General features: G+C 50.0%; 4 non-coding genes across 4 annotated transcripts; 3 read left to right on the forward strand and 1 right to left on the reverse strand.

The window, feature by feature from the left end:
- Positions 1–6,981: 6,981 nt before the first annotated feature.
- Positions 6,982–7,054, forward strand: trnat-agu (transfer RNA threonine (anticodon AGU)). The gene has a single exon. It is a non-coding gene; the product is annotated as a tRNA-Thr (tRNA).
- Positions 7,055–13,918: 6,864 nt separating this feature from the next.
- trnat-cgu (transfer RNA threonine (anticodon CGU)) lies at positions 13,919–13,991 on the forward strand. The gene has a single exon. It is a non-coding gene; the product is annotated as a tRNA-Thr (tRNA).
- An 8,657-nt stretch (positions 13,992–22,648) lies between these two features.
- On the reverse strand, positions 22,649–22,721 carry trnat-agu (transfer RNA threonine (anticodon AGU)). Its single transcript has one exon. It is a non-coding gene; the product is annotated as a tRNA-Thr (tRNA).
- Positions 22,722–23,291: 570 nt separating this feature from the next.
- Positions 23,292–23,364, forward strand: trnai-aau (transfer RNA isoleucine (anticodon AAU)). The gene has a single exon. It is a non-coding gene; the product is annotated as a tRNA-Ile (tRNA).
- The last annotated feature ends 3,254 nt before the right edge of the window (positions 23,365–26,618 follow it).

Consider the following 26,618-nt stretch of genomic DNA (forward strand, 5'->3'; position numbering starts at 1 on the left):
GATCAAGGGGTATGGTGAGAAAGCAGGAATGGGGTACTGAAGTTGCATGTTCAGCCATGAACTCATTGAATGGCGGTGCAGGCTAGAAGGGCCGAATGGCCTACTCCTGCACCTAGTTTCTATGTTTCTATGTTTCTATGAAACTATTGTGACCTTGGTCTCTTTATTGAGACCCCAGAGTGGGGAAGCAGCATGGTGGATCACCTTCTGTACCTGCTTGTCCCAGGGTGCACAAGTGACCCTTAGGCCTCCCACAGGTGTGCCCCCTAGTGGCAAGTCTGACATATTGGTGAGGTTCAGGTGCATACATAACATCACTCCCCCCCCCCGCCCCCTCCAAAGGCTTATGTACCAGTTATTTGCAAGTTGAGGCGATATGACGCCCTGTGTCCCCGGGTCGATCACCTGATTTGAATTCCTGGCCTGGGTGAGTTGGTCGGAACGTTGCTGCCCGGCCGAGTGCCTGGTGTGATGGGACAGACGTGGCCAGGTCCTTTCACAATGGTGGCCTGCTTATCGATAGTTTGCAGTCTGGTCTGGTCCAAACGCTTTCTGCGTTTGCTCAGTACATGGTTTCACAACCAAACACTCCATTTTCATCACACACACACACACACTCCATTCCCCTCTTTGTCTCACACAGTGCTCTCGGCCCCATCTGGGGGCCCTGAATATTGTCCACGTCACTTATTCTGATGTGGCGTGGAGGGGGGCCGTACGATCGTGGTGCATTCTCTGCTGATAGCAGACGGAAGGCTCGGTCCTGAGCGACTCTGTCCGGTGACTGCGTAGCAACCCGGGACAGCCGGGGTCTGTAGGGAGTCTACCGCGACACGTGTGGTGCTCGGCTTGGTGATCTGGGCTGCCCGCTGAGGACTATTGTCGCTGACCCTAAGGCCTGGAGAGCCCAGGATGGGCCGATACGGCCCTGAGACTTTCAGTGGTAGCGGGAGGCCGTGTGGTCCCCCGTGGATCCTGGGCCGTAGTACGGAGGTTCCCGCACCACCGACTGTGTGTAGCCTCCCTGCCTTTCTTTGTAACACGTTGCAGGGTTTGCCCCACATGGGGGGGCGCAATCTGATGGGATGAGCATTACGTCTTTGCGACGGATAAGCTGCAACACTCCCGTCTGGCGGTTCGCCGTGAGCAGGCGGTAATGTGATAACACATCACTTGCTACAAGTACTTTGTCAGATACATATACGACCGGTTGGTGTTCACCCGCTACTTTGGCTTGTTTTAACGTACCCCCGACCCCATATGATAGTACATCATTGGCCGCGAAAGAACGCTCACATGGGTTCCACAGTTGCAAACAACTTATTGGAACGCAGTGGGTTCCTGGACTTCTCAGCGTCCCTCCGCTTTACCTTTGCACCAAATCTCACTGGGGCCTATTCAATTTTGGCTTCTGTTACTGAATTGACCGTCAAGAGGCGACAGGCCGACACCATCAACAGGAACCACTCACTCCGCACTTTACAATCTGCCCACAGCACTTTCACTTCCCACCCCCAGTCTGTATCCCACCTTTTCCACATCCAGTCTCAGAGACACCGATATATCACCGACTCATAGAAACTTACAGCACGGAAGGTGACCATTTCAGTCACCTCAGGACTCATGTTTCGAGTGGGAGCAAGTCTTCCTCGATTCCGAGGGACTGCCTATGATGATGATATGATCCCAGCCTGATCCCACTTTCCAGCTCTCGGTGCGTAGCCCTGTAGCTTACGGCACTTCAAGTGCACATCCAAGTACCTTTTAAATGTGGTGAGGGTTTCTGCCTCTACCACCCTTTCAGGCCGTGAGTTCCAGACCCCCACCACCCTCTGGGTGAAGGAATGGAGGTCTCCCCTCAGCCTCCTCTGTTCCAAAGAAAACAACCCCAGCCAATCCAATCTTCCCTCGTGGCTAAAATTCTCCAGTCCCGCCAACATCCTGGTAAATCTCCTCTGCACCCTCTCCAGTGCAATCACATCCTTCCTGCGATACCCTGACATTTCCCAGTTCCTGCCTTCGCTGGTTTTAGGCTCAAGATGCGGCAATGGACACAAGATGATCCAGTTGGGATTTTCCACAAATAATGAATCCCACGGCCACATCTGTTTGACCCTCGGAGGGCACTCTGTAAATTCACCAAATTTATTAAATGCATACCTTACCCCTGCCCTGTGCTTACGCTCGAACTGTACACAACACTGTTAGGCCACAGCTGGAGTACTGCGTGCAGTTCTGGTCACCACATTACAGGAAGGATGTGATTGCACTGGAGAGGGTGCAGAGGGGATTTACCAGGATGTTGTCGGGACTGGAAAACTTTAGCCATGAGGAAAGATTGGATAGGCTGGGGTTGTTTTCCTGGGAACAGAGGAGGCTGAGGGAAGATTTAATTGAGGTGTATAAAATTATGAGGGGCCTGGATAGAGTGGATAGGAAGGACCTATTTCCCCTTAGCAGAGGGGTCAATAACCGGGGGGCACAGATTTAAAGTAATTGGGGGGAGGTTTAGAGGGGATTTGAGGGGAAATGTCTTCACCCAGAGGGTGGTGGGGGTCTGGAACTCACGGCCTGAAAGGGTGATAGAGGCAGAAACCCTCACCACATTTAAAAAGTACTTGAATGTACACTTGAAGTGTCGTAACCTACAGGGCTACGGACCGAGAGCTGGAAAGTGGGATTAGGCTGTAGCTCTTGGTCGGCCGGTGCGGACACGATGGGCCGAATGGCCTCCTTCCGTGCTGTAAATGTTTATGATTCTCTGATTCTCTCTCTCACTCCTTCCCACATTCTACCCGACGTAAACTAGAGGTGATCCAAAACTCGGTTGCCCAATGTCCTAACTCACACCGAGTCCCACTCACCCATCACCCCCTGTGCTCGCTGCCCCATGTCATAACTCGCACCCAGTCCCACTCACCCATCACCCCCTGTGCTCACTGCCCCCGTGTCCTAACTCACACCAAATCCCGCTCACACATCACCCCCTGTGCTCACTGCCCCCGTGTCCTAACTCACACCAAGTCCCGCTCACACATCACCCCCTGTGCTCGCTGCCCCGTGTCCTAACTCGCACCAAGTCCCACTCACCCATCACCCGCTGTGCTCACTGCCCCCGTGTCCTAACTCGCACTGAGTCTCGCTCACCCATCACCCCCACCGTGCTTGCTGCCCCCGTGTCCTAACTCGCACCGAATCCCACTCACCCATCACCCCCTGTGCTCACTGCCCCGTGTCCTAACTCGCACTGAGTCCCGCTCACCCATCACCCACTGTGCTCACTGCCCCGTGTCCTAACTCGCACCGAGTCCCACTCACCCATCACCCCCTGTGCTCGCTGACCTACATTGGCTCCCGGTTAAGCACCACCTCGATTTCAAAATTCTCATCCTTGTTATCAAATCCCTCCATGGCCCATGGCCCTCCATATATCTGTAATCTCTTCCAGCCCTAACACCTCTCCCTATCTCTGTAACCTCCTCCAGCCCCTACACCCCTCCCTATCTCTGTAACCTCCTCCAGCCCCTACACCCCTCCTTATCTCTGTAATCTCCTCCAGCCCCTCCACGCCTCCCTATCTCTGTAACCTCCTCCAGCCCCTCCACGCCTCCCTATCTTTGTAATCTCCTCCAGCCCCTCCACGCCTCCCTATCTCTGTAACCTCCTCCAGCCCCTACACCCTTCCCTATCTCTGTAATCTCCTCCAGCCCCACAACCCCCCGAGATGTCTGCACTCCTCTAATTCTGCCCTCCTGACCATCCCTGATTATAATCGCTCCACCATCGGTGGCCGGGCCTTCTGTTGCCTGGGCCCCAAGCTCTGGAACTCCCTCCCTCTACCTCTCTTTCCTCCTTCAAGACGCTCCTTAAAACCGACCTCTTGTCACCTGCCCGAATATCTCCTTTTGTGGCTCGGTGTCAAATTTTTATCCCATAATCCTCCTGTGGAGCACCTTGGGACGTTTCACTACGTTAAAGGCGCTATATAAATATACATTATTGTTGTTGTGAGGGGGCTGGGACCCACGGCTGGATTACCTGAGGCAGCGTCCTCTCTCTCACTCCTTCCCCTCACTCTCCCTGTCCCTCTCTCTAGCCATCTCCCTCACTCACTCCTTCTCTCTCTCACTCCTTCCCCTCACTCTCCCCGTCCCTCTCTCTAGCCATCTCCCTCACTCACTCCTTCTCTCTCTCACTCCTTCCCCTCACTCTCCCCGTCCCTCTCTCTAGCCATCTCCCTCACTCACTCCTTCTCTCTCTCACTCCTTCCCCTATCTCTCCCCTTCCCTCACTCTCTTTTCACGCTCCCTTTCCACCTCTTTCGCTCCCCTTCGCCCTCTCTCTCCCTTTCCTCCATTCTCCCTCCCCCCTTCCCTCGCTATCTATCCCCTTCATCCCCCTCTCTCCCATTCCCCTCCATCACTTTCCCCTTTCCCCTCTCCCTCACCCGTTCCCTCTCTCTTTTCTCCCCATTTTCTCCTCTCTCGCCCCTTCCCCCTCTCCTCTCTCTCTCTCTCTCCTTCCCCTTCTCTCCCCTTCCCCTCTCTCTCCCCTCCCTCACTCACTTCCCCCTTTTCCCTCCCTCCTGTCTCCCTCCTTTCCCTTTCCTTTCAGGTTCTCCCCCTCTCTCTCCCCTTCCCCTCTCTGCCCTCCAGATATCTCACATTCCTTCCCCCTCTCTCCCCTTAACATCTCTTTACCCTTCCTCCCTTCCTCTCCCCTGCCCCTCCCAGTCTCCCCTTCCCCCCACTCTCTCCCCTTCCGCTCTCTCCTCCGCCCTGTCTCCCTATCCCCTTCCCCTCCCACTCTCTTTCCCCTACCCCCTCTCTCTCACTTCTTCCACTCTCTCTCTCTCCCCTTTCCCTCTCTCTCCCCTTCCCCTCTCTCTCCCCTTCGCCACTCTCTCCCCTTCCCCCTCTCTCTCACTCCTTCCACTCTCTCTTTTCCCTTCCCCTCTCTTTCCTGCTCCTTCCCCTGTCTTTCCCATAGCAGGTGGCTCCATAGCTCAGGGGTTAGAGCACTGGTCTGATAAACCAGCGGTCGTGGGTTCAAATCTCAGTAGGGCTCACTCAAAATTAGCTCAGTATTTAAATTCACCCTCAATTAACAAGGAATTTAATTATAAATGTCAAACAGCTCCAATACTGTCCCTGGAACAACAGGCTCCCCTCTCCTCCTTGTTGTGTCTCTTACACACTCTCTCCCTTTTCCCTGTCTCTTACTCATTTCCCTCTCCCCTCTTGCCACACTCTGTATCCTCTCCCCTTCCCCCTCTCTCACACTTCTTTCGACATTCTGCCCAATATAAACTATGGGTGATCCAAAACTCGGCTGCTCTGTGTCCTAACTCGCACCGAGTCCCGCTCACCCATCACCCCCTGTGCTCACTGCCCCGTGTCCTAACTCGCACCCAGTCCCACTCACCCATCACCCCCTGTGCTCTCTGCCCTACATTGGCTCCCGGTTAAGCAACACCTCGATTTCAAAATTCTCATCCTTGTTTACAAATCCCTCCATGGCCCCTCACTACTCACTATCTCTGTAATCTCCTCCAGCCCAACAACCCTCCCTATCTCTGTAATCTCCTCCAGCACCTACACCCCTCCCTATCTCTGTAACCTCCTCCAGCCCTACACCCCTCCCTATCTCTGTAACCTCCTCCAGCCCCACAACCCTCCCTATCTCTGTAACCTCCTCCAGCCCCACAACCCTCCCTATCTCTAACCTCTCCCAGCCCCAACACCCCTCCCTCTCTCTGTAACCTCCTCCAGCCCCGACACCCCTCCCTATCTCTGTAACCTCCTCCAGCCCCACAACCCCCCGAGATGTCTGCATTCCTCTAATTCTGCCCTCTTGAGCATCCCTGATTATAATCGCTCCACCATCGGTGGCCTTGCCTTCTGTTGCCTGGGCCCCAAGCTCTGGAACTCCCTCCCTAAACCTCTCGACCTCTCTTTCCTCCTTCAAGACATTCCTTAAAACCTCCCTCCGTCCCCTGCGCTAATTTCTACTTTTCTGGCTCGGTGTCAAATTTTTATCCCATAATCCTCCTGTGGAGCACCTTGGGATGTTTCACTACGTTAAAGGCGCTATATAAATATACATTATTGTTGGTGTTCCCTCTGTCTCTCCTCTTCCCCGTCTCTCTCTCACTCCTTCCCCTCACTCTCCCCTTCCCTCTCTCTCACTCCTTCCCCTCACTCTCCCCGTCTCTCTCTCTCACTCCTTCCCCTCACTCTCCTCTTCCCTCTCTCTCACTCCTTCCCCTCACTCTCCCCTTTCCTCTCTCTCTCACTCCTTCCCCTCACTCTCCCCTTCCCTCTCTCTCACTACTTCTCCTCACTCTCCCCTTCCCTCTCTCTCACTCATTCCCCTCACTCTCCCCTTCCCACTCTCTCACTCCTTCCCCACACTCTCCCCTTCCCTCTCTCTTCCTCTAATAGAGCCCCACCTAGTGACCTATCGATGTAATACCAACTAATGACACACTCATCTCTCTCTCCATCTCCCTCTCTCTCTCTCTCTCCCCTTTCCCCTCTCACTCGCTCCTTTCCTCTCCCTGTCCCTTTCCCCCTCTTTCTCCACTCCCCCACTCTCCGCTCCTCTCTCTCCACTCACTCCTCAATCTCTCTCCTCCCTCTCTCTCTCTCTCTCTCTCCTTTCCCTTCTGACTTTCCCCTTGCCCCTCTCTGACCCCTTCCGGCTCGAGACACAGTGAGCGACAGAGAGAAAGTGATAGAGAGACAGAGAGAGAGAGACAGAGACAGAGAGAGAAAGAGAGATTGAGGCAGAGTATGACTGAGTTGCCTTGGGATGTTTTACTACGTGAAAGACCCGATATATCGATGTTGAGAGGCGAATATTGAAGAGACAGAGGCAGGAGTCTGGGGGATGAGACATAATCTGAGCGTTTCACTGACCCCTCCTCATTCTTCAAACACACAGCAATAACTGGGGAATGACCCATAGCCCAGGGCAGGTGGTTCCATAGCTCAGGGGTTAGAGCACTGGTCTAGTAAACCAAGGGTTGTGGGTTCAAATCTCACTGGGGCCTTTTCTAAATTAGCTCAGTATTTAAATTCACTGTCAATTAACAAGAGCTTTAATTATAAATATTAAACAACTCCGAGACCAACCCTGGAACAACAGGCTCCCTCACTGTCTCTCCATCTGCCTTTGCCATTTTACATCTTTTTACCCCTCTCTCCCTTTTCCGCTATCTCACTGTGATATAGTCACAGAGCACAAGCACACACAGCTTCCAACATGTTAGGCTACTCTCTCGGAAGCCTCCGGAAATCTGCCTGGTTCTGTTTATTATTAACTATGCAGTTGCAGTACACAATACGTCCACATCCACAGAGTGGAGCTATAAACATTACAAGCTTACAGACATTACACTTCTCCCTCCTCAATGAAGAAGTTATTATAACAAACATCATACATAATTTTCATGTTTATACATAACACAGGATATAAACTTATTCTTTTTTCCATATTTACAAATTTAACTTTACCACTTGTTTTCTGTTTCGAAGAGGATTCCTTCCTTCTCGAACAGAACCTTCCAAACATGGTGTCGATTTCACACTCATTCGAGGCTCATCCTGAAGAACGTTTTCCTCACGGAATTTCCTTGATTTTCATTTGAACTCACTCTAACGTCAGGCTCTTTGTTTTCCTGACTCGGACTCAGACTTTCATTCTGATTCTCTCCTGGATTTGTTTCCAGTACATTGGATTTAGGATTTGCTACTGGTGTATCAAAACTATCTGATGAGTCAGAAATAATTGAATCATTCCAACCTTCAACTCCTTCCATGTCTGTCGGTAAAATATGATCAATATGAACAAACCTAACCTGTCCATTATCAAACATCTTTACCAAATATGTGCGAGGACCACATATCTTCACCACTCTTCCTGGTAACCACTTTAACCATTTATGGTGATGGTTCTTCACTCTCACCTTCTGGTTTAATTTCACACTTCTCTCTTTTACTCTCCCTCTATCATGATTCTCTTTCTGTCTTAATTGTATCTTTTCTACAGACTGTGCCAAATTTGGCTTTAACAACGAGAATCTGGTTCATGGCTGTTGTTTGAGAAACAACTCTGCTGGTGTTCTACCAGTAGTTGTATGAGGAGTATTTCAATATGCAATCAAAAAATTAGCCAATTTGTGATCCAATGACAACTGTCGTTTCCTTGGATTTGGATCTAACATTTGTTTTATGAGGGCACGTTTTACAATTTGTACAGTGCGCTCTGCTGCACCATTCGAAGCAGGATGGTATGGTGGAACCTTGGTATGTTTCACACCATTTTTGCTCGTGAATTGTGCAAATTCTTCTGAACGAAATTGTGGTCCATTATCTGAAACAATTTCTTCAGCGAAGCCAAATGAAGAAAATAATTTTCGTAAAATGTCCACTGTTTTACTTGTTGTTATTTTCCACATTGGAAACACCTCAACCCACTTCGAATGGCTATCAATCACAATGAACAATTGTTGTCCTTCTAACTCAGCAAAATCAATATGTAGCCTTTGCCACACCCTGGCAGTGGGTGCATTTCGAATTGCATCCAATTTTTCCATGGTTGGATGTAAACCATCTTTGTCTACTCTGTACCCTAAGTACTCAACTGAGTTTTTAAATAACTCACACTTACGAGCAGACACTCGCACTCTGTGCTTCTCTAGCCGTTTGAGGACTTCATTCAATGTTTTAGTAATGGGTCTAGTAAGAAGGAGGAACTGAGGGAAATCCTTATTAGTCGGGAAATTGTGTTGGAGAAATTGATGGGATTGAAGGCCGATAAATCCCCAGGGCCTGATGGTCTGCATCCCAGAGAACTTAAGGAAGTGGCCTTGGAAATAGCAGATGCATTGACAGTCATTTTCCAACATTCCATAGACTCTGGATCAGTTCCTATGGAGTGGAGGGTAGCCAATGTAACCCCACTTTTTAAAAAAGGAGGGAGAGAGAAAACAGGGAATTATAGACCGGTCAGCCTGAGATCGGTAGTGGGTAAAATGATGGCATCAATTATTAAGGATGTCATAGCAGCGCATTTGGAAAGAGGTGACATGATAGGTCCAAGTCAGCATGGATTTGTGAAAGGGAGATCATGCTTGACAAATCTTCTGGAATTTTTTGAGGATGTTTCCAGTAGAGTGGACAAGGGAGAACCAGTTGATGTGGTGTATTTGGACTTTCAGAAGGCTTTCGACAAGGTCCCACACAAGAGATTCATGTGCAAAGTTAAAGCACATGGGCTTGGGGGTAGTGTGCTGACATGGATTGAGAACTGGTTGTCAGACAAGAAGCAAAGAGTAGGAGTAAATGGGGACTTTTCAGAATGGCAGGCAGTGACTAGTGGGGTACCGCAAGGTTCTGTGCTGGGGCCCCAGCTGTTTACCTGTACATTAATGATTTAGACGAAGGGATTAAATGTAGTATCTCCAAATTTGCGGATGACACTGAGTTGGGTGGCAGTGTGAGCTGCGAGGAGGATGCTATGAGGCTGCAGAGTGACTTGGATAGGTTAGGTGAGTGGGCGAGTGCATGGCAGATGAAGTATAATGTGGATAAATGTGAGGTTATCCACTTTGGTGGTAAAAACAGAGAGACAGGCTATTATCTGAATGGTGACAGATTAGGAAAAGGGAAGGTGCAACGAGACCTGGGTGTCATGGTACATCAGTCATTGAAGGTACAGCAGGCGGTTAAGAAAGCAAATGGCATGTTGGCCTTCATAGCGAGAGGATTTGAGTACAGGGACAGGGAGGTGTTACTACAGTTGTACAGGGCCTTGGTGAGGCCACACCTGGAGTATTGTGTACAGTTTTGGTCTCCTTACTTGAGGAAGGACATTCTTGCTATTGAGGGAGTGCAGCGAAGGTTCACCAGACTGATTCCCGGGATGGCGGGACTGACATATCAATAAAGATTGGATCAACTGGGCTTGTATTCACTGGAGTTCAGAAGAATGAGAGGGGATCTCATCGAAACGTTTAAAATTCTGATGGGACTGGACAGGTTAGATGCAGGAAGAATGTTCCCAATGTTGGGGAAGTCCAGAACCAGAGGTCACAGTCTAAGGATAAGGGGTAAGCCATTTAGGACCGAGATGAGGAGAAACTTCTTCACCCAGAGAGTGGTGAACCTGTGGAATTCTCTACCACAGAAAGTTGTTGAGGCCAATTCACTAAATATATTCAAAAAGGAGTTAGATGTAGTCCTTACTAGTAGGGGGATCAAGGGGTATGGCGAGAAAGCAGGAATGGGGTACTGAAATTGCATGTTCAGTCATGAACTCATTGAATGGTGATGCAGGCTCGAAGGGCCGAATGGCCTACTCCTGCACCTATTTTCTATGTTTCTATGTTTCTGTATTATTATGAATTTGCCTATTTGATGCTGAAATTAGTATGTCATCTAAATAACATACTACCCCTTCAATACCTTGCAAAATCTGGTTCATCACCCCTTGGAATATGGCAGGGGCGGAAGACACTCCAAACGGTAACCTATTAAATTGATATAGGCCTCGATGAGTATTTATAGTCAAGCATGAATTGGACTCCTCATCTAGTTCAAGCTGTAAGTAGGCATTCGTAAGATCCAGTTTTGAGAAGATCTGACCACCTGTCAGTGTTGTGAACAAATCTTCTATATTCAGCAATGTATTGGGGACATTACCCTCTAGATCCTGGTTTACGGTTACCTTATAATCACCACACAATCTTACCTTACCATCGGACTTAGGTACAACAACAATGGGTGTAGCCCAATATACATCAATCTATCTTCCAAATTATGTTCTCGGTCTCTAGTCTTTTGAGTTCTTGCTTAACTTTCTCCTTGAGTGCATATGGTACGGAACGTGGCTTGTAATTAAACTGATCTAGCGTCCTTCTGTACCCTGACACTCACCTTGAAACCTTGGATCGGACTGCCCATTTCACAGAACACCTTCGGATACTGCTTGATAACCTCATCCGTTGATGAAAATCTCACTTCCACACAGAAAATCTTACTCCAATCCAGCTTCAGTGAGCTCAACCAATTTCTTCCGAGTAAGGCAGGCTTGTCTCCTTTCACTACTATTGGAGGAAAGCTCTGAGATTGATCCTTGTATTTTACTGGTACGGTGATATGACCTACCACAGGAATTTTCTCTCCCGAGTAGCCTCGCAGCTCGATCTTAGATGTCTCCAGTTGGAAATCACGCAATTTGTCGATGTACTACACTCATGGATGTACCCATGTCAATTTCCATTGGTACCTTGAATCCCGTAACATCTATGTGGCTTTTGATGCTTGCCGAATCGCTGTCCGTTAACCTTGTGCTTCTGATGACATGTAACTCGAACATCTCCTCGTCCTGTTGTTGTTCTTCCATGCTATGTAGTCTCTTGGGATTTCTATCATAGCTTTGAACGCTGGGCTCATAGCTTTAAAAACTGGTTTGCCCTTCAGTCGGTATGCCTTTGCAAGATGCCCAGTCTTCCTGCAGAAGAAACACTCTGCCTTCACGTATGGACAACTTTGAGCAATGTGTTGTCCCAGGCACCTATAGCACGACTTCAACACTCTGTTAGAATTTGCAGTTTCTGAGACTTTGGGCCCCCACCATCTTTGACTGTGAACCTGCAGGTGATTTACCTCGGTTGACTGACGTCTGTAATTATTATTTAATTCTCGGGAATATTGTTCGGCCATGCCCATCGACCTCGCTGTCTGACAAGCAATCTCAAAAGTCAAGTCATCCGTCGTCAATAACTTCCTTCTGACCGCATCATTTTTCACCCCACAAACAAAACGATGCTGTAATGTGCGGTTTTGAAAGTTTCCAAAATTACAGTGTATCGATAGCTTTTTTAATGCTACGATGTAATCACTGATACTCTCATCAGCCTTTTGATTCCGAATCCCGAAACGATAACTTTCAGCAATTTCTAACGGGTTATAGTGCTGCTCCAGCTTCGTTAAAATCTCTTTAAGTGTTGTGTCCTATGGCTCGTCAGGCACAAGCAGATTTACAAGTGTTTTGTATAATGTCAGACCTGCCTCCGATAAGAAGATCGCTTTCTTCCCCTCCCCGACTCTCTCTCCCCTTCCCCCTGTCTCTCACTTCTTCCCACATTCTACCCAACATAAACTCGAGGTGATCCAAAACTCAGCTACTCCGTGTCCTAACTCACACCAAGTCCCGCTCACCCATCACCCCCTGTGCTCACTGCCCCCGTGTCCTAACTCACACCAAGTCCCGCTCACCCATCACCCCCTGTGCTCACTGCTCCGTGTCCTAACTCACACCAAGTCCCGCTCACCCATCACCCCGTGTGCTCGCTGACCCGTGTCCTAACTCGCACCGAGTCCCGCTCACCCATCACCCCCTGTGCTCGCTGACCCGTGTCCTAACTCGCACCGAGTCCCGCACACCCATCACCCCCTGTGCTCGCTGCCCCGTGTCCTAACTCGTACTGAGTCCCGCTCACCCATCACCCCCTGAGCTCGCTGCCCCCGTGTCCTAACTCGCACCGAGTCCCACTCACCCATCACCCCCTGTGCTCACTGACTCCCTCCCTAAACCTCTCCCCTCTCTACCTCTCTTTTCTTCTGCAAGACACTCCTTAAAACCAATCTCTTCACCTGCGCTAATTTCTACTTTTGTGGTTCGGTGTCAAATTTTTATCCCATAATCCTCCTGTGGAGCACCTTGGGACGTTTCACTACGTTAAAGGCGCTATATAAATATACATTATTGTTGGTGTTCCCTCTGTCTCTCCTCTTCCCCGTCTCTCTCTCACTCCTTCCCCTCACTCTCCCCTTCCCTCTCTCTCACTCCTTCCCCTCACTCTCCCCTTCCCTCTCTCTCACTCCTTCTCCTCTCTCTCCCCTTCCCTCTCTCTCACTCCTTCCCCTCACTCTCCCCTTCCCTCTCTCTCACTCCTTCCCCTCGCTCTCCCCTTCCCTCTCTCTCACTCCTTCCCCTCACTCTCCCCTTCCCTCTCTCTCACTCCTTCCCCTCACTCTCCCCTTCTCTCTCTCTCACTCCCTCCCCTCACTCTCCCCTTCCCTCTCTCTCACTCGTTCCCCTCACTCTCTCCTTCCCGCTCTCTCACTCCTTCCCTTCACTCTCCCCTTCCCTCTCTCTCACTCCTTCCCCTCACTCTCCCCTTCCCTCTCTCTCACTCCTTCCCCTCACTCTCCCTTCCCTCTCTCTCACTCCTTCCCCTCTCTCTCCCCTTCCCTCTCTCTCACTCATTCCACTCACTCTCCCCTTCCCTCTCTCTCACTCATTCCCCTCACTCTCCCCTTCCCTCTCTCTTCCTCTAATAGAGCCCCACCAAGTGGACTGTTGATGTAATAACCACTACTGACACGCTCCTCTCTCTCTCCATCTCTCTCTCTCTCTCTCTCTATCTCCCCTTCCCACTCTCACTCTCTCCTTCCCTCTCCCTGTCCCTTTCCCCCGCTTTCTCCACTCCCCACTCTCCGCTCCTCTCTCTCCACTCACTCCTCAGTCTCTCTCCTCCCTCTCTCGCTCTCTCCTTTCCCTTCTGACTTTCCCCTTCCCCCTCTCTAACCCCTTCCGGCTTGAGAGACAGTGAGCGACAGAGAGAAAGTGATAGAGAGACAGAGGGAGTGAGAAAGAGAGACAGAGAGAGACAGAGAGAAAGTGATAGAGAGAGAGAGACAGAGAGATTGGGACAGAGTGTGACTGAGTTGCCTTGGGATGTTTTACTACGTGAAAGACCCGATATATCGATGTTGAGAGGCGAATATTGAAGAGACGGAGGCAGGAGTCTGGGGGATGAGACACAATCTGAGCGTTTCACTGACCCCTCCTCATTCTTCAAACACACAGCACTAACTGGGGAATGACCCACAGCCCCAGGGCAGGTGGTTCCATAGCTCAGGGGTTAGAGCACTAGTCTCGTAAACCAGGGGTCGTGGGTTCAAATCTCACTGGGGCCTACTCAAAATTAGCTCAGTATTTACATTCACCGTCAATTAACAAGGGTTTAATTATAAATATTAAATTAGTTCCTGGAACAACAGCCTCTCGTCTCTTGCACTCTCTCTCTCTCTTCCCCATTCGATATCTTTTTCCCACTATCTCGCTTTCACCGTCTCTCACTCATTCCCCTCTTGTCCTTTCCTCTCCCTCTCCCTCTCCCCTTCTCCTATCTACTCTCATTCTTTTTTCACTCCTTATCCTCTCTCTCCTTCCTCCTCTATCTTCCCTCTCTCTCCCCTTCCCCTCCGACTCCCCTTCTCCTCCCTTTCTCCCCATTCCCCTCTCTCTTCCTCCCTGCCTCACCTTCCCTCTCTCACTCCATCCACTCTCTCTCCCCTTTCCCCTTTCTCTCCCCTTCCCCACTCTCTCCCCTTCCCTTCCCCCTCTCTCATCCCCCTCTCTTTCCCCACCTCCGTCTCTCCCCTTCCCTCTCTCTCACTCCTTCCCTATCCCTCTCTCTCTCCCCTTCCCCCTCTCTCGCACTCCTTCCACTCTCTCTTTTCCCTTCCCCTCTCTTTCCTGCTCCTTCCCCTGTCTTTCCCAGAGCAGGTGGCTCCATAGCTCAGGGGTTAGAGCACTGGTGGCCTGCTTGTCGATAGTTTGCAGTCTGGTCTGGTCCAAACGCTTTCTGCGTTTGCTCAGTACATGGTTTCACAACCAAACACTCCATTTTCATCACACACACACACACACTCCATTCCCCTCTTTGTCTCACACAGTGCTCTCGGCCCCATCTGGGGGCCCTGAATATTGTCCACGTCACTTATTCTGATGTGGCGTGGAGGGGGGTCGTACGATCGTGGTGCATTCTCTGCTGATAGCAGACGGAAGGCTCGGTCCTGAGCGACTCTGTCCGGTGACTGCGTAGCAACCCGGGACAGCCGGGGTCTGTAGGGAGTCTACCGCGACACGTGTGGAGCTCGGCTTGGTGATCTGGGCTGCCCGCTGCGGACTATTGTCGCTGACCCTAAGGCCTGGAGAGCCCAGGATGGGCCGATACGGCCCTGAGACTTTCAGTGGTAGCGGGAGGCCGTGTGGTCCCCCGTGGATCCTGGGACGTAGTACGGAGGTTCCCGCACCACCGACTGTGTGTAGCCTCCCTGCCTTTCTTTGTAACACGTTGCAGGGTTTGCCCCACAGGGTGGGGGGGGCAATCTGATGGGATGAGCATTACGTCTTTGCGACGGATAAGCTGCAACACTCCCGTCTGGCGGTTCGCCGTGAGCAGGCGGTAATGTGATAACACATCACTTCCTACAAGTACTTTGTCAGATACATATACGACCGGTTGTTGTTTGCCCGCTACTTTGGCTTGTTTTAACGTACCCCCGACCCCATATGATAGTACACCATTGGCCGCGAAAGAACGCTCACATGGGTTCCACAGTGCAAACAACTTATTGGAACATAGTGGGTTCCTGGCCTTCTCAGCGGCCCCCCCCCTTTACCTTTGCCCCAAACCCAGTGGCCTTCCTCGCTGGCCAACACATGCCTCTGTTCCGTAGCGGCCACATCCCGTGGTCTGGACGTTTCTCTCGACCCGTGGTCTGGACGCTTCTCTCGACTGCCGCCATCTTCCTCCCCAGGGATTCCCGCCTCTGGCGTCGGGAAGACACATTCGGATGGTTTCGGCCGGAGCCCCGCTCCGCTTGGTCGACCTGGAGCCTCTTCCGTCGCCGCCAAGAGGTCGTCGGCTTCGGGTGCTGGGTACCCTCCGTCTGTAACCGCTGCTCGGTTGATCTTCGCCTCCTGGTGGCCGCGATGAGCGGCCTGTGCCTCGGGTGTCTGCAAATGGATCTGCACTTCTCCCCCCTTCCCCCTCTCTCCCCTTCCCCCTCTCTCCCCTTCCCCCTCTCTCCCCTTCCCCCTCTCTCCCCTTCCCCCTCTTTCCCCTTCTCCCTCTCTCTCTCCCCTTCCCCCTCCCCCCACTCTCCCCATCCCCCACTCTCCTCTCACTCCTTCAGGAGCAGGCCATTGAGAAAAGCATAATTGGGTCAGGCAGAGTCAGCATGGATTTATGAAGGGGAAGTCATGTTTGACTAATTTGCTGGAATTCTTTGAGGATGTAACCAACAGGGTGGATAAAGGGGAACTCATTTTCAGAGTGGAAGCAAGTCTTCCTCGATTCCGAGGGACTGCCTCTTGCAATGTCTGTCAGCTTGTAATGTTTGTAGCTCCACATTGAGGATGTGGACGTATTGTGTACTGCAAGTGCAGAGTTAATAATAAACAGAATTCGGCGGGTTTCCGGAGACTTCCGAGAGAGCTGCGCGCCATGTTAGGAAGCTGTGTGTGCTGTGCCCTGTGAATATATCACACCTATGCTGATGATGTTAGAGACAAAGAGTGAGAGAGAAAGACAAAGTCAGGTTGAGAGATTGAGTGAGAAGGAAAAAGAGTAAGGGAGAGGCAGAATCCCATTCGGCCCATCGTATCCACGCTGACCGGCCAAGAGCAACCCAGCCTCATCCCACTTTCCAGCTCGAGGTCTGTGGGTTACAGCACTTCAAGTTCTTTTTAAATGTGGTCATCTTTTAACGTGGACAAAAAAGTTCCAGGGTCAGTCTGAGAGCTGTTTAATATTTATAATTAAAACTCCTGTTAATTGACAATGAATTTAAATTATGATCCAATTTTGAGTGGGCCTTAGTGAGATTTGAACCCACGACCCCTGGTTTATTAGACCAGTGCTCTAACCCCTGAGCTATGGGTCATTCCCCAGTTAGTGCTGTGTGTTTGAAGAATGAGGAGGGGTCAGTGAAACGCTCAGATTATGTCTCATCCCCCAGACTCCTACCTCCGTCTCTTCAATATTCACCTCTCAACATCGATATATCGGGTCTTTCACGTAGTAAAACATCCCAAGGCAACTCAGTCACACTCTGCCTCATTCTCTCTGTCTCTCTGTCTCTGGCTCTCTCTCTCACTCCTGCTCCTATTTCTTGTGTTGTTATGATTGTTCAGGGATGAATCACCCAGTCTCAGAGCCACCCGTATATAACCCGATATTTCACACTTCCTGCTTTATTCCCAGGATGTGATGAAGGGTAAAATGAACCAGTTGGGGTTTTTACCCATAATGCATCCCTCAGCGATGTGTTTGACCCCTGAGAGACAGATCGATAGATCGATAGACAGACAGACAGACAGATAGATAGATAGATAGATAGATAGACAGACAGACAGACAGACAGACAGATAGATAGACAGACAGATAGACAGACAGACAGACAGATAGAACAAAACAGAGATTGATACACAGCACTAACTGGGGATTGACCCACATGCCAAAACAGGTAGCTCCAAAGCTCAGGGGATAAAGCCCTGGTTTGGTAAACCAGGGGTTGTGAGTTTAAATCTCAGTGGGGCCTACTCAAAATTAGCTCAGTATTTAAACTCACTGTCAATTAACAAGAGTCTTAATAATAAATATTAAACAGCTCTGTAATCAAACCAGAAACAACAGACTCCTATTTGCCCCCTTCACCAATCTTTCTCACTCTTTTATTCTTCGCTCTATCTCTCCGCTTCTGCCTTTCCCTTCATTCTCACTTTCTATTTTCCCCCCTCTCATTGCCAGTCGCTCTGTCTCTCTCTCTGCCCTTTACGTCTCTCTCTCTCTCTTTTTGTCTCTCTCTGTCTCTGCCATTCGGCCCCTCGAGCCTGTTAGAGAGGGTGCAGAAAATATTTACCAGCATTTGTAGGATCTTGCGGAGACATCGTTGGTGGTATTTCTCCAGCGACTTGAGCTGTCTGCTGTACATGGTCCATGTCTCTGAGCCATACAGGAGGGCGGGTATCACTACAGCCCTGTAGACCATGAGCTGGGTGGTAGGTTTGAGGGCCTGGTCTTCAAACACTCTTTTCCTCAGGCGGCCGAAGGCTGCACTGGCGCACTGGAGGCGGTGTTGGATCTGGTGGTCAATGCCTGCCCTTGTTGATAGGAGGCTCCCGAGGTTTGGGAAATGGTCCACGTTGTCCAGGGCCACGCGTGGACCTTGCTGACTGGGGGGCAGTGCTGTGCGGCGAGGACAGGTTGGTGGAGGACCTTTGTCTCACGGATGTTTAGTGTAAGGCCCGAGCTCTCGTAAGCCTCAGTAAATATGTTGACTATATCCTGGAGTTCAGCCTCTGAATGTGCGCAGACTCAGGTGTCGTCCGCGTACTGTAGCTCGACGACAGAGGTTGTGGTGGTCTTGGTGATCATCGATTCCATTCATGCCGCTTCAAAGGATACGTTTGCAAGGGCTGTGTAACAATGGGACACCTCCAACGTATGTGCAGGCGAGCTGCAAACCCTGCTAATCCTGCAAACCATCATGTTGCAGAGGAGGACAGATCCACGGTGGAACACGATGAACCAGGGCCTCAGACCGAGGAGGCAGAGGCTCCAAATCTTTCTCTGTCCTCCCCATCTACACAACCTGTTCTACATTTTTATCTTGTTTTCCCCATCTCTCACTCATTCCCCTCTCTCACCCTCTGCCTTCTCCCCTTTCTCCTCCCTCTCTCTCTCCCCTTCCCGCTCTTACACACTCGTTACCCTCTCTCTCGCTCCTTCCCCCCTCTCTCTCACTCCTTCACTTTTCTCTCTCCCTTTCCTCTCTCCTCTTCTCGTCTCTCTTACACACTCTCTCCCCTTCCAAATTCCTCTCTCCCTTCCCCATCACGACCCGTTCTACATCTTTTTACCCCTCTCTCCCTTTCCCGCTATCTCGTTTTCCCCGTCTCTCACTCATTCCCCTCTCCCTCCTTCCCCTTCCCTCACCTCACCCTCTCTCCTTCCCCCTCTCTCCCCTTCCCTCACTCACACCTTCCCCACTCGCTCCCCCTTCCACTCTCTCTCTCTCCCCATCCGCTCCCTTTATCTCCCCTTTCCCTCCCTCTATTTCCCCTTTCCCTCTCTCTTCCTCCCTCTCTCTCCCCTTCCCCACTCTCTCCCCTTCTCCTCCCTCTCTTTCCCCTCCCCTCTCTCTCCCCTTTCCCTCTCTCTTCCTCCTTCTCTCTCCCCTTCCCCACTCTCTCCCCTTCTCCTCTCTCTCTTTCCCCTCCCCTCTCTCTCCCATTTCCCTCTCTCTTCCTCCCTCTCTCACTCCTTCCCCACTCTTTCCCCTTCCCCCTCTCTCTCACTCCTTCCCCACTCTCTCTCCTTCCCCACTCTCTCCCCTTCCTCCTCTCTCTCACTCCTTCTGTTATGTATGTAAACCTGTAATTACCATGTCTAACCACCAGAGGGCTTATCCCCCGGAGTCCAAAGGGAGCCCACAATCCCTTGGGAGCACCTGTATATAAGGAGGCCACACAGGCTGGAGAGGCACTCTGAGATCTACGGTCACACTTACTTTGAGCTTGCAGCATCTAGCCTGACACTTTTTTCAAGACATAACAACAGGCGACGAGGTACAGATGACGAACCCCAATGCAACAATGCGGAGAACTGTGAGCATCCTGGAGAAATTTTCGGAGGGAGATGATTGGGAAACCTTCGTGGAACGACTTGAGCAATACTTTGTGGCCAACGAGCTGGAAGAAGAAACGAACACTGCCAAACCAAGGGCGATCCTCCTCACCGTTTGTGGGCCATCAACATATGGCCTCATGACAATCCTGCTCGCTCCAACGAAACCCACAGACAAGTTGTACGATGAGTTGTGCACACTGGTCCGGGAGCATCGGAACCCGAAGGAAAGTGTTCTGATGGCGAGGTATCGGTTCTACACGTACAAGAGGTCTGAAGGCCAGGAAGTGGCAAGTTATGTCACCGAGCTAAGGCGCCTTTGCAGGACATTGCGAAATTGAAGGACACTTGGACCATATGCTCAGGGACTTCATTGTACTTGGCATTGGCCATGAAGTAATACTTCGCGAACTTTTGACTGTAGAGACCCCAACCTTGAGTAAAGCCATAGCGATAGCCCAGGCGTTTATCGCCACCAGTGACAATATCAAACAAATTTCGCAGCACACTAGTGCTGCTACAAGTACTGTGAACAAAGTAACGTTGTTTTCGAATCGAAATGTACATGGCAGGACTTACACGCCTGTAGCTGCACATCTGCAGATGACTCAGAGTCCGCCATCAAGGGTGGTGAATACAAGGCCATTAACACCTTGTTGGCGCTGTGGGGGTGATCATCGATTCCATTCATGCCACTTCAAAGGATACGTTTGCAAAGGCTGTGGAACAATGGGACACCTCCAACGTATGTGCAGGCGAGCTGCAAACCCTGCTAATCCTGCAAACCACCTTGTTGCAGAGGAGGACAGATCCACTGCGGATCATGACGAACCAGCGCCTCAGACCGAGGAGGCAGAGGCTCCAAATCTTTCTCTGCCCTCCACAAAGTGTCCCCCGATAATGCTGAAGGTTGAATTAAATGGGCTCCCGGTGTCCATGGAGCTGGACACGGGCGCGAGCCAGTCCATAATGAGCAAAAAGACTTTCGATAAGTTGTGGTGCAACAAGGCTTCAAGGCCAGTCCTGACTCCGATTTGTACCAAACTTAGAACGTACACAAAGGAACTGATTCCCGTAATCGGCAGTGCTACCGGAAAGATCTCCTACGATGGAGCGGTGCATGATTTACCACTGTGGGTGGTACCGGGCGATGGCCCCACGCTGTTCGGCAGGAGCTGGCTGGGAAAGATACATCCGTCGACGACACCTCATGTGCCCAGGTCCTAAGCAAGTTCCCCTCGCTGTTCGAACCAGGCGTCGGGAAGTTCCAAGGAGCAAAAGTGCAGATCCATTTAATTCCGGGGGCGCGACCCATCCATCACAAGGTGAGAGCGGTACCTTACATGATGAGAGAGAGGGTGGACATTGAGCTGGACAGGCTGCAACGAGAGGACATCATTTCGCCGATCGAATTCAATGAGTGGGCTAGACCGATCGTTCCAATCCTCAAGGGAGACGGCACCGTCAGAATCTGTGGTGATTACAAAGTAACTATCAATCGTTTCTCCCTGCAGGATCAATACCCGCTACCAAAGGCTGATGACCTATTTGTCACGCTGGCCGGGGGTGAAAACATTCACGAAGCCGGACTTGACCTCGGCCTACATGACGCAGGAGCTGGTGGAATCTTCGAAAGGCCTCACCTGCCTCAACACGCACAAAGGTCTTTTCGTTTACGACAGATGCCCGTTTGGGATTCGATCAGCCACGGCGATATTCCAGAGGAACACGGAAAGCTTGCTGAAGTGGGTCCCGTGCACCGTGGTCTTCCAGGACGACATCTTGGTTACAGGTCGGGACACCGTCGAGCATTTGCAGAACGTGGAGGAGGTCCTTAGTCGGCTTAATCGTGTGGGGCTCAGGCTGAAATGCTCGCAGTGCGTTTTCCCGACGCCTGAAGTGGAGTTCCCGGGGAGAAGAATCGCGGCGGACGGCATCAGGCCCACCGATTCGAAGACGGGGGCAATCGAGAAGGCACCGAGACCACGGAACGTGACGGAGCTGTGGTCGTTTCTAGGACTCCTGAACTATGTTGGTAACTTCTTACCGGGTCTTGGCACATTGTTAGAACCCCTGCACCCTCCACTGCGTAAGGGAGATGAATGGGTCTGGGGTAAAAGCCAAGAAAATGCCTTTGAGAAAGCTAGGAAGCTGTCATGTTCAAACAAATTGCTTGTGTTGTACGATCCATGTAAACGTTTGGTACGAGCATGTGATGCGTCATCGTACGGGGTCGGGTGTGTATTGTAACAAGCTAATCAATTTGGGAAATTGCAACCGGCTGCTTATGCAACCAGAAGTCTGTCTAAGGCCGAGAGGACCTGCAGTATGATCGAGAGAGAAGCGTTAGCTTGTGTTTACGGGGTAAAGAAAATGCATCAATATCTGTTCGGGCTCAAATTCGAATTGGAAATCGACCACAAGCCGCTTATATCCCTCCTTTCTGAAAATTAGGGGATAAATACGACTGCATCGGCCCGCATCCAGAGATGGGCGCTCACGTTGTCCACATACAACTACACCATCCGCCACAGGCCAGGCACAGAAAACTGTGCCGATGCTCTCAGTAGGCTGCCATTGCCCACCACCGGGGTGGAGATGTCACAGCCCACAGATTTAGTTTTGGTAATGGTAGCATTTTCTTTCTGACAGATTCTCCCCCTCTCTCTCACTCCTTCCCCCTCTCTCTCACTCCTTTAGGAGCAGGCCATTGGGAAAAGCATGATTCGGTCAGGCAGAATTGATGAAGAGGAAGTCATGTTTGACTAATTTATTGGAATTCTTTGAGGATGGATAAATGGGGACTCAGTTTTCAAGTGGCAGCAAGTTCTCCTCCATTCCCAGGGACTGCCGATGATGATGATGTTAGAGACAGACAGAGAGTCAGGTCAAGAGATTGAGTGAGAAGGGAATAAGGCAGAAACCCATTTTGGCCCACTGTATCCACACCCACCAACCAAGCCTAATCCCACTTTCAAGCTTTCAGTCTGTATATCTGCAGGTTACAGCACTTCAAGTACAATCTAAATGTGGTAATCTTTTAATGTGGACAAGACAGTGCTTGTCGTTCCAGGGTCAGTCTGGGAACTGTTTAATATTTATAATTACATCCCTTGTTAATTGACAGTGAATTTAAATACTGAACTAATTTTGAGTAGGTCTCAGTGAGATTTGAACCCACGACCCCTGGTTTACTGGACCAGTGCTCTAACCCCTGAGCTATGGAACCACCTGCCCTGGGTTGTGGGTCATTCCCCAGTTAGTGCTGTGTGTTTGAAGAATGAGTTGGGGTCAGTGAAACGCTCAGATTGTGTCTCATCCCCCAGACTCCTGCCTCCGTCTCTTCAATATTCACTTCTCAACATCGATATATCGGGTCTTTCACGTAGTAAAACATCCCAAGGCAACTCAGTCACACTCTGTCCCAATCTCTCTGTCTCCCTGTCTCTCAGTCTCTCTCTGTGTATCATTCTCAGTCTCTCTCTCTCTGTCTCTCTGTCTCTCTCTGTGTATCATTCTCAGTCTCTCTCTCTCTGTCTCTCTGTCTCTCTATCTCTCACTCTCTCTCTGTCTCTCTCACAATCTCACTCATTCTCTCTCTCTGTCTCTCTATCACTTTTTCTCTGTCGCTCACTGTCTCTCGAGCCGGAAGGGGTTAGAGAGTGGGAAGGGGAAAATCAGAAGGGAAAGGAGAGAGGGAGTCTGGGGGATGAGACACAATCTGAGCGTTTCACTGACCCCTCCTCATTCTTCAAACACACAGCACTAACTGGGGAATGACCCACAGCCCAGGGCAAGTGGTTCCATAGCTCAGGGGTTAGAGCACTGGTCTAATAAACCAGGGGTCGTGGGTTCAAATCTCACTGGGGCCTACTCAAAATTAGCTCAGTATTTAAATTCACTGTCAATTAACAAGGGGTTTAATTATAAATATTAAACAGTTCTGAGACCAACCCTGGAGCAACAGACTCCTGTCTCTCTCTTCCCCATCATGACCTGTTCTACATCTTTTTCCCACGATCTCGCTTTCCCAGCTCTCACTCATTCCCCTCTCCCCCCTCCGTCGCCTCACCCTCTCTCTCAGCTATCCACTCTCTCATTCTGTCTCTTTCGCAGACCCAGTCTCTCCACCCTCTCTCCCCTTCCCCTCGCCTTTTCACTCTCCACTTCCCTCCCTCCCCTCCTTCCTCTCTCGCTCTCTTTTCCCTTTCTTTTCAGAATCTCCCGTTCTCCCTCTCTCTCCCCTTCCTTTCTCTCTCCCTTGCCTCCTCCCTTTCTTGCCTTCCCATCTCTCCCCTCTTCCCCCCTCTCCCCTTCCATCTCTTACTCTCCCCTTCCCCCTCTCCCTCACTCCTTCCATTCTCTCTTTTCCCTTCCCCTCCCTTTCCTGCTCCTTCCCCTTGTCTTTTCACACAGCAGGTGGCTCCATAGCTCAGGGGGTAGAGCACTAGTTTAGTAAACCAGGGGTCGTGGGTTCAAATCTCACTGGGACCGACTCAAAATTAGCTCAGTATTTAAGTTCGCAAGGGCTTTAATTGTAAATATGGGTCAAATACTTTATTAAGATGGAGAGTGACAGAGTTAATTCAGAGATGAGGGCTTTGAATTTCAAGAAAGGGCACTTTGATGGTGTGAGATGTGAATAAAGTGGTCAGTGATCCTTAAAGGGTTGATGTTGGATTGACAATGGTAAACATTTAAAGATCACATGGATGAACTCCAACAATTGTACATCCCTGTCTGGAGTAAAAATAAAACGGGGAACGTGGCTCCAACCGTGGCTAACAAGGGAAGGATAGTGTTAAATCCAAGGAAGAGGCATATAAATTGGCCAGAAAAAGCAGCAAACCTGAGGACTGGGAGAATTTTGTAATACAGCAGAGGAGGACAAAGAGTTTAACCAGGAGGGGGGAAAATAGAGTATGAGAGGAAGCTTGCAGGCAACAAATGAACTGACTGCAAAAGCTTCTAAAAAGATTAGTGACGACAAACATAGATCCCTTGCAGTCAGATTCAGGTGAATTTATAATGGGCAACAAAGAAATGGCGGACCAGTTAAACAAATACTTTGGTTCTGTCTTCACGAAGGAAGACACAAATAAGTTTCCGGAAGTACTCGGGGACCGAGGGTCTAGTGAGAAGGGGGAACTGAAGGATATTCTTATTAGGTGGGAACTTGTGTTCGGCAAATTGATGGGATTGAAGGCTGATAAATCCCCGGGGCCTGATAGCCTGCATCCCAGAGTACTAAAGGAAGTGGCCCTCAAAATAGTGGATGCATTGGTGATCATTTTCCAACAGTCTATTGACTCTGGATCAGTTCCTATGGACTGGAGGGTAACTAATGTTATGCCGCTGTTTAAAAAAGGAGGGAGAGAGAAAGCGGGTAATTATAGAGCGGTTAGCCTGACATCGGTAGTGGGGAAAATGATGGAATCAATTATTAAACATGAAAAAGCAGCACATTTGGAAAGCAGTGACAGGATCGGTCCAAGTCAGCATGGATTTATGAAAGGGAAATCATGCTAGACAAATCTTCTGGAATTTTTTGAGGATGTAACTAGTAGAGTGGACAAGGGAGAACCAGTGGATGTGGTGTATTTGGACTTTCAAAAGGCTTTTGACAAGGTTCCACACAAGAGATTAGTGTGCAAAATTAAAGCACATGGTATTGGGGGTAATGTACTGACGTGGATAGAGAACTGGTTGGCAGACAGGAAGCAAAGAATCGGGATAAACGGGTCGTTTTCAGAGTGGCAGGCAGTGACTAGTGGAGTGCCACAGGGCTCAGTGTTGGGACCCCAGCTATTTACAATATACATTAATGATTTGGATGAGGGAATTGAGTGTAATATCTCCAAGTTTGCAGATGACACTAAACTGGGTGGCGGTGTGAGCTGTGAGGAGGACACTAAGAGGCTGCAGGGTGACTTGGACAGGTTAGGTGAGTGGACAAATGCATGCCAGATGCAGTATAATGTGAATAAATGTGAGGTTATCCACTTTGGTGGCAAAAACATGAAGGCGAATATTATCTGAATGGCGGCAGATTAGGAAAAGGGGAGGTGCAACGAGACCTGGGTGTCATGATACATCAGTCATTGAAGGTTGGCATTCAGGTACAGCAGGTGGTGAAGAAGGCAAATGGTATGTTGGCCTTCATAGCGAGAGGATTTGAGTATAGGAGCAGGGAGGTCTTACTGCAGTTGTACAGGGCCTTGGTGAGGCCTCACCTGGAATATTGTGTTCAGTTTTGGTCTCCTAGCCTGAGGAAGGACGTTCTTGCTATTGAGGGAGTGCAGCGAAGGTTCACCAGACTGATTCCCGGGATGGCCGGACTGTCATATGAGGAGAGACTGGATCGACTGGGCCTTTATTCAGTGGAGTTTAGAAGGATGAGAGGGGATCTCATAGAAACATATAAAATTCTAACAGGTCTGGACAGGTTAGATGCAGGAAGAATGTTCCCGATGTTGGGGAAGTCCAGAACCAGGGGACGTAGTCTAAGGATAAGGGGTAAGCCATTTAGGACCGAGATGAGGAGAAACTTCTTCACTCAGAGAGTTGTTAACCTGTGGAATTCTCTACCGCAGAGAGTTGTTGATTCCAGTTCATTGGATATATTCAAGAGGGAGTTAGATATGGCCCTTACGGCTGAAGGGATCAAGGGGTATGGAGAGAAAGCAGGAATGGGGTACTGAGGGAATGATCAGTCATGATCATATTGAATGGTGGTGCAGGCTTGAAGGGCTGAATGGCCTGCTCCTGCACCTATTTTCTGTGTTTCTATATTCCTATGTAAGACAGAACCAAAGTATTTGTTCAATTGGTCTGCCATTTCTTTGTTCCCCATTACAAATTCACCTGATTCTGACTGCAAGGGACCTACATTTGTCTTCACTAATTGTTTTCTCTTCACATATCTATAGAAGCTTTTGCAGTCAGTTTTTATGTTCCCTGCAAGCTTACTCTCATACTTTACTTACCCCCTCCTAATTAAACCCTTAGTCCTCCTCTGCTGAATTCTAAACAACAGACTCCCCTCACACCCTTCCCCCTCTCCTCTTCTCGTCTCTCTGACACTCTCAATCCCCTTCCAAATCTCTCTCTCCCTTCTCAATCATGT

This window comes from Pristiophorus japonicus, unplaced genomic scaffold (genome assembly GCF_044704955.1).
Source record: "Pristiophorus japonicus isolate sPriJap1 unplaced genomic scaffold, sPriJap1.hap1 HAP1_SCAFFOLD_523, whole genome shotgun sequence".
NCBI classification, from domain to species: domain Eukaryota; kingdom Metazoa; phylum Chordata; class Chondrichthyes; family Pristiophoridae; genus Pristiophorus; species Pristiophorus japonicus.